The sequence below is a fragment of the Cucumis sativus genome, unplaced genomic scaffold (assembly GCF_000004075.3).
Source record: "Cucumis sativus cultivar 9930 unplaced genomic scaffold, Cucumber_9930_V3 scaffold31, whole genome shotgun sequence".
Taxonomy (NCBI): Eukaryota; Viridiplantae; Streptophyta; class Magnoliopsida; order Cucurbitales; family Cucurbitaceae; genus Cucumis; species Cucumis sativus.
In genome coordinates, this window is record NW_022279546.1 from 760,141 (window position 1) to 771,373 (window position 11,233).

The window sequence follows — 11,233 nt, forward strand, 5'->3', positions numbered from 1 at the left end:
TCGGCTTACAGGGATTTTTCTTAATGATTGTTGGAAGAACAAAGAGATTGTGAGGAGATTTAAGGGTAACGACACAAATGCAGAATGTTAAATCCAAAAAGGCAAAATGGCCAATTGAATATTTAAGGAAGTTTGATCTGCCTGCTAGCTGTTTTCTTTCTTCTTTATGGAAATGCTGCAGAAAGAGTACAACGATGAAATAGTGCATATTGTGTTTCTCTTTACAAAGTAACCAATGACTTACAAGAAAGACACCATACAACAAATGACCATTGGAAAACAATATACATATGAAAAACTAAAAAATTTGCAGAAATTGAAAATGAAACTGGAAGTAGAAAAGAAATGGAAGAAAAATACCCTAAAAGTTGCAAGTGCAATAGGATCATAACAGATTGGTATCATCACGAACAGATCGAACAAACTCCAAAACAGATTTTGCAGTGGGCGTCCAACTAAAATAAACAGCATCCATGCTCGCCAAAACGTTCCTAAGAAGTGACACCATTTCACAACAAGTAGCCAATGACTTAAAAGAAAGATATTGCACAACAAGTGACCATTAGAAAATAATAAACAGAAGAAAGAATAAAAAGATAAGCGGAAATTGGAAGAAGAAAAGAAATGGAAGAAAAATACCCCAAAACTTCAAAATGCAGTATGATCATAACAAATTTGTATCATCATGGACAGATCGAACAAACTCCAAAACAGATTTTGCAGCGGGCTTCCGACTCAGATAAACCACCTCCATGCTCCCCAAAACGTTCCCAAGAAAGGATTCAGCTCCCTACAAAAAACAATGTAACTAACTCAAGGTAAAAAAAAAAAAAAACAGAACAAGAACACTAACCAACTTTTAAGGAATCAGCTCCCTGCCAACATGCATCACATCCCATAACTTTAATTTCTTCAAATACAAAGGATTTAACTCAAAGTAAAAAAAAAACAGAACACGAACTCTAACCAACAAAAATAGAAAAACCAACCTTAACCCTTGATCCTTGCCGTCCATCGGGAGGTTCAGCACTGGACATGATCGAGAACATTCGGTTCCCAGCCACAGGTTTGGCCATCGACAAAGATTTTCAGAGGGAAATGAAATTTTTGGAAATGGGTAGTGAACAAAAGTAAGGCTGAAATGATTTTGTTTGGAGAGTGGGCAAAATTCTGGCGAGTGAGGAGAAAAGGGAATACGTGGGGTTCGGTTTACAGGAATTTTCTTAACGATTGTTTGAAGAACAAAGAGATGTGAGGAGATTTAAGGGTAATGACACAAATGCAGAATGTTAAATCCAAAAAGGCGAAATGGCAATTGAATATTTAAGGAAGTTTGATCTGCCTGCTAGCTGTTTTCTTGCTTCTTTTTATGGAAATGTTGCAGAAAGAGTAGAACGATGATAGTGCATAATGTGTTTCTCTTTACAAAGTAACCAATGATTACAAGAAAGACACCACACAAAAATGACCATTGGAAAACAATATACATATGAAAACTAAAAAATTTGCAGAAATTGAAAATGAAACTTGGAAGTAGAAAAGAAATGGAAAGAAAAATACCTAAAAGTTGCAAGTGCAATAGGATCATAACAGATTGGTATCATCACGAACAGATCGAACAAACTCCAAAACAGATTTTGCAGTGGGCGTCCAACTAAAATAAACAGCATCCATGCTCGCCAAAACGTTCCTAAGAAGTGACACCATTTCACAACAAGTAGCCAATGACTTAAAAGAAAGCTATTGCACAACAAGTGACCATTAGAAAATAATATACAGAAGAAAGAATAAAAAGATAAGCAGAAATTGGAAGAAGAAAAGAAATGGAAGAAAAATACCCCAAAACTTCAAAATGCAGTATGATCATAACAAATTTGTATCATCATGGACAGATCGAACAAACTCCAAAACAGATTTTGCAGCAGGCTTCCAACTCAAATAAACAGCCTCCATGCTCCCCAAAACGTTCCTAAGAAAGGATTCAGCTCCCTACCAATAAATTTTAAAGTATATGTAAATTTTAGATATTAAGTAAAAAAGAGAATATGTAAGTTGAATTTTAATCGGTAAGAATATGGATGTCTAGAAACAAATTTTTAAATTTTTAAAAGTTGATTGATAATTATTTGATTTCTTTAAATTCAACAACAACATAAAATTCGATAAGAGAAGGTTGTCACATGCTTGAGTATGTGTTGAATCAAATATGGACTCTCGGGCAAGGGTGTATCTTGGCCATATAATTTCGGGCAAGGGTGTAGAGGTTGATCCCGAGAAAATTAGATCTATCAAAGAATGGCCCGTGCCCACTAATGTCCGTGAAGTTCGTGGATTTCTTGGGTTGACAGGATATTATCGAAGATTTGTAATGAATTATGGAAGTGTGGCTGCTCCTTTGACTCAACTATTGAAGAAAGGAGCATATGAATGGACTGTTGCAGCTGCTGAAGCTTTTGAGAATTTAAAGATGGCTACGATGACTCTCCCAAACTTAGCACTGCCAAATTTTTCCTTACCATTTGAAATAGAGACCGATGCTTCTGGATACGGGGTAGGTGCTGTCTTAATTCAAAATCATCGGCCAATTGCTTATTTTTAGCCAGACATTAGCTATGAGGGATCGTGCTAAACCAGTTTATGAACGGGAATTAATGGCTGTAGTTTTGGCTGTGCAACGCTGTAGACCTTATCTTTTGGGCAAGAGGTTTGTAGTGAAAACTGATCAACGATCATTGAAACTTTTATTGGAACAAAGGGTTATCCAACCTCAACATCAGAGGTGGATTGCTAAGCTTCTTGGCTACAATTTTGATGTCGTGTATAAACCGGGACTAGAAAACAAAGCAGCAGATGCCTTGTCTCGTGTCCCTCCTACTGCCCAACTTAATCAACTTACTGTTGAGATCAGTTAAATTGGCAGTCCCCAACACTGAAGTTGACCCTAAATTAGTCCCAGAAATTAATGGGATGGATCTGAATTTCTTGTTCAATGATGAAGATATTCTCCCTATTAAAATTCCCTGGATTTGCCTAAAGATTTAGTGTCTATAGTCGGTGATTGTGGAATCATTCTGGCTTAAATTAGATGTGCTGCCTTTTCCTCCTCCCAGTCATTATTAAGGTTGTCTTCTGGAACACTAAGGGTTTGAACGACTCCTCTAAACGTGCAGCACTTAAAAAATTCATCAACAATTGTAGTCATGATTCAAGAATCTAAGAAGGACACCTTGAACTCGGCTTTTATAAAATCATTGTGGAGTTCTAAGGATATTGGCTGGGATTATGTGGCTTCTGTTGGATCTTCTGGGGGAATTCTTACCATGTGGGACAGCAGTAAAATATCTGTAACAGAGGTCATTAAAAGACGCCTCTCTTAGTCAATCAAATGCCTCACTTTGTGCAAAAAGGTTTGTTGGATCACAAATGTCTATGGCCCTTGTGGTTGCAGAGAAAGGAAATTGGTTTGGCCCGAATTGTCTTCCTTGGCTGATTGTTCGGCCGTGGCCTGGTGCATAGGTGGGGATTTTAATATCACTCGTTGGGCCCGGGAAAGATTTCCTTTTGGCAGAAGTACTAGAGGAATGTCATTATTCAATAAGTTTATTCACATGGTTTCTCTCATGGAAATTCCATTGCAAAATGGAAGGTTCACTTGGTCTAGAGACGGTAATTCTCCTTGAAGATCATTATTAGACAGATTCTTCATAAATCAGATGTGGGATGTTTGTTTTGAAAATTCTCGGGTTTCTCGAAAAGCACGCATCTTCTCGGATCACTTTCCTTTATTCTTGGAGGCTGGTTCTTTTCTTTGGGGTCCCTCTCCTTTTCGGTTTTGTAACAGCTGGTTGGTGTCCAGTGATTCTAATCAGATTATTGTTGAAACAGTGAGCAACTCTAACTTCCAGGGATGGGCTGGTTTCATTCTTCATGAGCAGTTGAGATCAGTTAAATTGGCAGTAAAAGCTTGGAATATTGCTGCGCAAGCTAAGGTAAAAAAAAAACAGAGAAATCCTTGATGTCAAAATTAGAAAAATATGATTCTGTGGCTGAGTTGATTGGATTAAATCAAGAAGAGTTGAATTCTAGAGTTGCTTTGCAAGCGGAATTACTTAGTATTTATCAAAACGAAGAGCGTAATTTTATTCAGAAGAGTAAACTCAATTGGCTTTCTTCGGGTGATGAGAATACGGGCTTCTTCCACCGGTTTCTAAATGCGAAAAAAAGAAGGAACCTCATAACTGAATTAAAAAATGATGATGGGGTTGTCTCGACTTCATTCCGCGACATTGAAAGGCTTGTGCTGGAATTTTTTGAGTCACTTTATACCAGAATTCCGGGGGACAGATTCATCCCTATTAACAGTAATTGGTCTTGTGTTTCCTCAATTCAGAATGAGGCTCTTGTTACCCAATTTTCAGTGGAGGAGATCTTTAAGGCATTAAAGGCACTTGGCAACAATAAAGCTCCGAGCCCGGATGGCTTCACAGTGAAGTTCCTAATCACCCAATGGTCTATTTTCAAGGATATCTTCAAATCACTAATGTCTGATTTCCACAGAAATGGAAGATTAGATGCTTGCATCCAAGAAAACTTCATTTGTTTAGTGCAGAAAAAAGAGAATGTGACTCTAGTCAAGGATTTCCGTCCAATCAGCCTTACTACGTTAGCATACAAGGTTGTTGCAAAGGTTTTATCTGAACGTCTAAAACAAGTTATGGATGCAATTATAAGCCCCACTCAAAGCGCCTTTATTGAAGGTAGGCAAATTCTTGACCCAATATTAATTGCTAACGAGGCCGTGGAAGATTATAGGGCAAAACGGAAAAAAGGATGAATTTTAAAACATGACTTGGAAAAATCATAAACAAGCTTCATATTAACAACCAGTTTGAAGGTTTCCTTGTTGGCAAAGACTTGATCCACCTCCCTTTGCTTCAATTTGTCGATGATACTCTTCTCTTTTTATTCCAGCTTCCGATTATATATTTAGGTCTCCCTTTGGGAGGCTACCCTCGACAAAAGTCTTTTTGGCAACCAGTCATTGATCGAATTCACAAGAAACTTGAAAGGTGGAAAAGATATAACATCTCTAGAGGCGGAAGACAAACCTTATGCAACTCAGTTCTGGTTAGCCTTCCTACATACTACCTACTTTATTTTCTGTACCTGAAAATGTGGCTGCCTCTTTGTTAAAGTGAGTTTTCGGAGTGAAGGAAAAGGTCTGCAATACTCCTTGAAAGACAGGGGAAGCAGAAGATTGGTGTTCTATATTCTGGTTTGCTTATTAGTATTTTGTTGTTCGGAATTTTGGATTAGGAGGTTTTCTTTGTTTGATGTTTGTGAATTATATGTAACGTGACTCATTTTCTGAGGTTCACGGTTTGCTTATGTTGTAAGTTGTGTTTGAATTGTCAATATAATAGAAACACTACATCAGTGTTCTATCATGATGTCATCCTTGGAATGCAATGGCTGCACACGTTGGGGTAACTGAAGTGGATTGGCGGAAACTCACTTTAACTTTCATACAAAATGAAAAGAATGTTGTTATAAGGGGTGACCCGAGTTTGACAAAGACTAGAGTGAGTCTGTAACACATGATGGAGACATGGACACCATCTGATTACGGTTTCTTGACAAAATGTCGAGCTATGGAGGGAGGAATGACATTTACCGAACTATATGGAAGGAAAGATGGGAAGTGCTTGTTAGTTGGAAAGGAATACCACCTCATGAGGCTACATGGGAGAATTGTGATGATGTTACACAAAAGCTTCCTCATTTCCCACCTTGTGAACAAGGTGTCTTTGGAGAGGGAGAGTAATGATAGACCACCAATTGCAATACAATATAGCAGAAGAAAGACAAGTGGAATTGCACGTGCACAGGTGATGGAATTGGAGGAAGTGGAAACCACCTTAGTGGGGACAACAGTTAGTTACAGGGGGAGGTTAAAAGGGAGAGATGGAAGGAAAGATGGGGGTTGGTTAATCAGTTTCTGGAAGTGGAGGGGCTGTATTTTCTGGAGAGCAGAATTACAGAAGTTGTTCAGTTACTTTAATCTTAGAAAGTGTTTTCCATTATCGTAAACTACTTTTGATGTTTGAATGTTTTATTTTGTACTTGGTTATTGTCTGTAATAGTACTTATTTGTTCTGTGTTTTCAAGACTGGTTTGAGTATTGTATTCTGTAATAGTTTGGTTGCTTAATGAACAAATAAGAACCATTACTTGGTGTTCTATCAGCTTCTCAATCAAGCATTCACATCTCAATAAGGTATTATACATGCAATCAAACAATCACAACATACATACCATTTACTCAAAACGACCTAAAACATGCTCAAAACGTGTCTAAGTTTCACTTGAACTTTCAAAACGACCTAAAACAGCTTACGTGTAGGTTCGTAACTCATAACCTACGAAAAAAGTTCAAACATTGTGAAAAAAGCACTACAAGACCCAAAATGGCAACCAAGTGTGTAAGTGCAACAAACTTAATTCAAACCAACCTAAAACGTGCTCAAAACGTGTCTAGGTATTACTTGAGTTTTCAAAACGACCTAGCAAATCCTAAGTGTAAGTTCGTAACTCATAATCTACCAAAAAGGTTGAAAAAAGCATTTCAAGACCAAAAATGACAACCATGTGTGTAAGTGCAACAAACTCAATCTAACCTAAAATGAATTCAAAACGTGTGTAAGTATCACTTGAATTTTCAAAACGACCAAGCAATGCTTAAGTGTAAGTTTGTAACTCACAACCTACCAAAAATTTCAAAATGTGTGAAAAAAGTACTTCAAGACCCAACATGTCAATCAAATGTGTTTTAAACTTAGTTTCAAACCAACCTAAAACGAGTTCAAAACGTGTCTAAGTTTCACTTGAACTTTCAAAACGACCTAAAACAGCTTACTTGTAGATTCATAACTCATAACTTACGAAAAAAAGTTCAAATAGTGTGAAAAAAGCACTACAAGACCCTAAATGGCAACCAAGTGTGTAAGTGCAACAAACTTAGTTTCAAACCAACCTAAAACGTGCTCAAAACGTGTCTAGGTATTACTTGAGTTTTCAAAACGACCTAGCAAATCCTAAGTGTAAGTTCGTAACTCATAATCTACCAAAAAGGTTGAAAAAAGCATTTCAAGACCAAAAATGACAACCAAGTGCAACAAACTAAATCTAACCTAAAATGTATTCAAAACGTGTGTAAGTATCACTTGAATTTTCAAAACGACCAAGCAATGCTTAAGTGTAAGTTTGTAACTCACAACCTACCAAAATTTCAAAAAGTATGAAAAAAGTACTTCAATGTAAAACTTAGTTTCAAACCAACCTAAAATGAGTTCAAAACATCTCTAAGTTTCACTTGAACTTTCAAAACGACCTAACAAATATTCAATACAAGTTCATAAGTCATAACCTAGCAAAAAGTTCAAAATTTTTTAAAAAAGACACTCCAAAACCCAAAATGTCAAGTGTGTAAGTGCAACGAACTTAGTTCTATACAAACCTAACAAGTATTGAAAACACGTATAAGTTTTCAAACACCCTAACACCGCTTAAGTGTAACTTTATAACTCATAACTTACCAAAAATTTCAAAAAGTGTGAAAAAAAATCTTTCAAGACTCAAAATGGCAAACATGGCTGTATGTAAAACTAACTTAGTTTGTAGCAACCTAAAGGATGTTCAAAAAATGTTTAAGTATCACTCGAACTTTAAAAACGACCTAATAATGCTTTAGTGTTACTTCATAACTCATAACCTACCAAAAAGTTCAAAAAATGTAGAAAAACTCCAAAATCCAAAATGGCAACCAAGTGTGTAAGTGCAACAAACTTAGTCTCAACTTTAAAATTAGTGCGAGTTGGGAAATGTATTAACTCAAGCATGATGTAAAAACTTGAAACGACTTAAATATTTATTCACCATCACATAAAAACAGTAATTAAATATAGATAACATGTGTAAATAAAGGGAGAATCACCTTTCTAGCAGTAGCTTTAGAGTAAGACCAAACACCATCCTCCTACTTGTAAATCTGCTCGATTGTCTACTTTGTTCTACACTCGTCATTTCACCGTCTCAGGCCATCCATTGAATTGGCCACCCAGCCTTGGCATACAAGAGTATGTCTCAGCCTGTTAACAAATACCACTAAAACTAAGCAAGACGAAGAAAAAAGTTTTCAAAAAATTACCTAACTTTTAGGTCTTCATGTGACCTTTAAGTACTTCTGTTTTCTCCTTCAACTCTTTGACAGATTGCTGAAATTATGTGTTTCTGCAATGTTTACCAGAACATGAAAGATTCATTACGAAAATAAATACCATGAATACAAACCATGAAGAAATAGTAAAAGAGTTGATACAAGAAGAAAAAAGTTCACTTGAAAACGACCTAAAACAGTATCACTTGAACAAAATGTGTCTAAGTATCACTTGAACTTTCAAAACGACCTAAAACAGCTTACGTGTAGGTTCGTAACTCATAACCTACGAAAAAAGTTCCAATAGTGTGAAAAAAGCACTACAAGACCCAGAATGGCTACCAAGTGTGTAAGTGTAACAAACTTAGTTCAAACCAACCTAAAACGTGCTCAAAACGTGTCTAGGTATTACTTGAGTTTTCAAAACGACCTAGCAAATCCTAAATGTAGGTTCGTAACTCATAATCTACCAAAAAGGTTCAAAAAAGCATTTCAAGACCAAAAATGACAACCAAGTGCAACAAACTCAATCTAACCTAAAACGTATTCAAAACATGTTGAGCCAACAAAGATACACACCAGCAAACTTTTGAACATAGGACCCTCCTAAACTACTCACTTTTGAACATAGGACTTCCTCAACTATCTACTCACTTCTGAACATATTATAAGAAACCTTCCACGTGAACTAACCAATTTTTACTCGCATAGAACTCTTATCGTGAAGTTAAACTCCAAGGCTTCCTCGTAGACTTCTTCTCCACGAAACACTTGGTTCTTCTCACGAAGACCACCCAAAACTCCTAGTCTAACACTCAAAACTTTCATTTCTTAACTTACGCAAAGACTTTTTCGCTTCTTATCGCACAACTTCTTTCGCGAACTACGCACTTATCGCAAAAAAGTATACTTAACCGTAAAAGATCATATCACTTAATCTTTCCATGGATTTATTCGAACACCAACTTCTTAATTCTTAGCCGAATTTTACTTCCTTACTCGAATTAGAAATGAGTCGCACAACTTCCTTCGCGAACTACCCACTGAATCGCAATAACGTATACTTAACCATAAATTTTTTTATCACTTAATCCTTTTCATGGATTTATTCAAATGCCAAGTTCTTAATACCTAGCCAAATTTTACTTCATTACTCAAATTAGAAATGAGTCTCACATTTAGAGCCTATCGCTTCTTTAAGATACATGATCTTACCGATTCAGAGAAATTAACCACAGGTGTTATTAGTTTTGATGATCTGGCATTGGATTGGTACCAAGCACAAGAAGAGTTGGAAGTTTTTAAGAATTGGGCTGGCCTGAAAGAACGAATGCTTGTACAGTTTCGATCAATTCGAGAAGGAACTTTGGTTGGAAGATTTTTCTCAATCAAACAGAAAACGAATGTAGAAGAATACCGTAACCGATTTGATCGCTATTTAGCTCTGGTAGAATTTCTTCAAACGGTATAGTGATACCTGGAATTCATGCTCATTGAACATGTTGATCCATTCTTTCTGTATAAGCTGCTGAATCCCTCTCAAAAAATGAGAACTTTGCTGTCGTATCTGAGGAGGACATGTTTTCAATCAACATTGGAGTAGGGAGACACATTGGATAAACAAGGGACAAACTATGCTGAAAGTTCAAACGATGATTGGCAACAAGATGAATGAATGTGATGACATTTTCACAGGTGACACGACGGTTTTTTCCTCCAGGAAGTAGCTCTTCTTCAATTTGCTTTCCATATTCATTGTTTATAATAACAAAATATAGCTCTAGTTCAGGAATGTCACCTTCATAATTTAAGATAAGAAGTGAGAAAAAGATTCTACCAGGATACTAGATTGATCTAGATCATTGATCAACAGGCTAAGTGTGGTATCAGCTAAAAGTGATACCAGGGAATACACACCTTTAAGAAAATAAGGTGGCGATACAATTCAGGATCCAAGGATGGCAAGTCATTTAGATAGTTATACATGTTGTGATGATAAACATTGGAAATATTCAATGTTGGGTTAAATATTATTCCATCTTTATACCATGCAACCATGCAATATTAAACTCTCATAAATTATATAGAAAGCTGATAGACCTCCCATAGTAAAGGTGTATTCCCATAGGGACAAGAATAGGAAGAAGAAAAAATGATTGAGAGTTAGTTGGTATTTTTCCATTTGTGTGGGCCCTTAGGAATGTGTTTGTTAGAGTGGGGCCAAGTATTTTATTATTTCTCTGAGCAATTACTTAAGTGTCTTGCATGGGAGGGTATGGGTATCTTTTTGGACATATGATGGAATTAAAGAGCTCACCTGTCTTAAAATAACGATCAGGCATCTGATGTCCTTTAACGATAGTGGCTTCTCCTGCTCATAAAACTCCTCTTTGTCAATTATTATGAGCATGTGCCTGATTGATAAGGAAAGAAGTGATCAGGACATGCCGAATCTTATAACATACCATATAATTATATAACATCAGATGAGGAATTAAAGCGAAATTCAAAAGTAGAGGAACAGGAATAAAGAAGATAATCTTACTTGTACACAGGACAAAAAACAGCCAAAGGTAATAGCCAACCTGATAAATATGCCAATTTCTCTGAAAAGGATGACCATTTTTATTCTCGTGCACTTTTTAATAAAACTCCAGAGTACTGGAACTAACTCCATTCTGTATGCTAGAATAGTCATAATTTTTTATGTCCCACACCAAGTTGTACTTAAAAAGATCTTTTCAAAAAAAATCTATAGAGTTTTTTTTTTCTTTTTTAAATGAAGTACATGCATGTTATGTTTCTCGTTATTGAGAAAACATGACCTTTAAACCATTACTAACGCCATTATATCCAAACAGCAAGGTACACAAACCTAGTAGAGGATGACACATGCAACTTTGTCCATTGGGTAGAGAGAGGTGTGAAATGTGAATGTCCGCCACAGAAAAGGAAGAGTAAGAATTTGAGAGGAGAAACTCCAATTGGGATCAACACGTGGGCAACAACATGGCTTCT